The 2,566-nt window shown below is 40.9% G+C and overlaps 1 pseudogene; it reads left to right on the plus strand.

The window, feature by feature from the left end:
• LOC105538696 overlaps nt 1–2,566 on the plus strand; it is a 35,718-nt pseudogene that overhangs the window by 24,382 nt on the left and 8,770 nt on the right.

Below are 2,566 nucleotides of genomic sequence, written 5' to 3' on the forward strand. Positions count from 1 at the left end.
TTCAAGAAGTTTTATGCTGTGTTCATGAGGGAATTGGTATGCAATATTATTTTCTTGTGATATCTTTATCCAGCTTTTGTAACAGGATAATAATAGTCTCATAAAATAAGTTTGGAAGTGTTCCTTCCTCCTCTATTTTGTAGAGGAATTTGTGCATTGAGTAAAACATTATTTCTTCTTTAAATGCGTGGTTGATTTGCCACTGAAGCCCTCTGAATACTCACCTATCCCTCTCCCAGGACTGCTGTTATTGCTTATCTGTTTAGTGACTTGACTATTCCAGTAAAGTTTACCTTCCTCAGAGTGTGAAACCTGTGATGTTTCTCAGAGAGTGAAGTCCAGGGATACACACAGACATTGTGGGATAATAGATTTTAGTAGTGTTCCTGTTGGCTCCTGTGTGCTAAGTTGTCTGCTTCTGTTAGTACCACAGTCAGCAGAGTTAGCCTTCACTAATTGCAGACTAATTTTTCTACTGTTCTCAACAATGTCTGGGGTATAAATTGCTTCATAGTCTGATTTAATTATTTTGGACCCCTTTGGGGCCAAAAACTTGGGGTAGTTTTTGAGGTTTCTTTTGACTCCTGGGGGCCTTCTCCTGTCTGCCTGTTTCCCAGTTGTCTCTGATGAACTAGTTGGTGTATGGCTTAGCTTGTTTCTCTATAGAGCCATCACCCTCTACTCAATTGCCTTAGCTTCCCCACACTCAGTTCCAAAATAATTTCATTTCCTTTGAAGAAAGCTTCAGAGAGTTCTGTTGTTATGGCCTGCCTTCTCCTGGGAAACCGTCTCTGAATCAATGTCCTGGAGCTGGGAACAAGCACAGTGTCACCCTTGTCTCTGAGTGACACACTGTTTCAGAGGCAGAGCACTGGGTAGTAGTCTCAGGTCTTCTCAGTTTGCCTCTCCCAGTGTGAAAGTGTTGCCTATGAGACTGCTGGGTGAGCATAGTATGGAACTCCAGTGTTCTTGGTCTCCTCTGCCTGGGATAGGGCCTCTATCTTTTAAGTGCAGTCTTGGTGGAGGAAGGGAGCTATTGCCCTCTCAGTCACGCTCACATGGAATTTATTCTCTACAACACAAATGGGAGTTGGGTAATAAAAACTGCTGGCAACTTGCTCTTTCCAGGGAAATACTGTAGCCTTTGATTGGAAGCTGGGGCAAAGGGAGCCCCATCTTCTTGGCCACAGCTTCCCATAGAGAACTGAGCTAAGGGGAAGGAGTGGGTGGTGACTCAAGTGTCACAGGCTCTCACTGTTCTAGCTGAGATTTAGATCTGCTTCAATAAGTGTTTCTTCATTTGCTGTATGCTCTAAGAACAATTTCAAAAGACTTTAGATGGTTGCTTTTTAAAATACTCTCAACAGTTGTAACTGTTTCATTGCAAGGCATGTTGACAGAGCTTCCTCACACCACCATTCCGGAAGAGAGATAATACCTTGGAAAATGTCTAACTAGAACAGCAGAGCTTTGAATATGTTCTTGGTATAAATAATACATACATTTGTAGAGAGTATTAAAAAATTGAAGAGTAAACTTTTCTGAAGTATCTTCCTGTATGTCCTCTCCTTTCATCATCACTGCCCTGAGATAGGTATGGCTAGTAGTATTTTTCACCTTTTTGCAAATAAGAAGACAGTGACAGTGACAGAAATAGGCATGAAGAAATAACTCAATGTAGAGGTAGATTATAACTCAGTCCTTTGAGGTCTCACCTTCCAAGTAGTTCCTTAGTGAATACCACACACCCACATCACAAAACAGCACCCTACATTCTAAGGTAGGCTAACGGAGCCAGAACATGAATTCTTGGACACACATTACAGACAAGTATCCTCTATATCTATTCTGAGTCCTAAGCATGTAATAAGATGGTATAGAGAAGTAATTACTGATGTTACAGTTCTCATTACTGGGTTCAAAGGAGGCAATAGAGAAAAGGGATAGGAAATTATCTTGGGTTATAGGTTCAAAAGGTAGTGAAAGAAACAATGGATTTGACATTTTTAAAAGTGATATACTTTTGGGAATAACGAAATGTTTCTATTATTATTCCTCTAGGAAAACTTGAAACTTGTATGATAAGAATCCCCAAGAGTAGATGGGAAAGGTGCAGCCTCACCATGGTGGGTTCATTTTCATTGTGTAATTTTATTTACTTGCTCAGAAATCCTCCCTCAACACTTCCAAAGAAGCTCAATTAAGATGATCTGGAAGTGAACTTAGTTTCCTGATGCCAAAACTCAATGAGGTGACAGTATGCATAGTTAGAGATGGCTCCCGCAGTGCAGGTGCTATCAAGGGAGACAAGTTCCGGAATTTCTTCTTCTCCCTTTTGCCAAAGATGAGACTTTATGTGGGGCTTACAGGAAATTGGATACAGAATATGTCCTACAGTGGAATAAGGAATTTCCACACGATTGTTAGAAATAATGGCAAAAATAAGAGCAGAGAGCTCCTGCAGCTGTAGTTTGATCATTGAGCTTTGAGGACATGGATGACCATATTCCAGTCCCATCACCAGGGAGACTGACCTACAGTCTTTGTGAAAATGTACAGGCTAGAG

The sequence above is a fragment of the Mandrillus leucophaeus genome, unplaced genomic scaffold (assembly GCF_000951045.1).
Source record: "Mandrillus leucophaeus isolate KB7577 unplaced genomic scaffold, Mleu.le_1.0 Scaffold197, whole genome shotgun sequence".
In the NCBI taxonomy this organism is placed as follows: Eukaryota; Metazoa; Chordata; class Mammalia; order Primates; family Cercopithecidae; genus Mandrillus; species Mandrillus leucophaeus.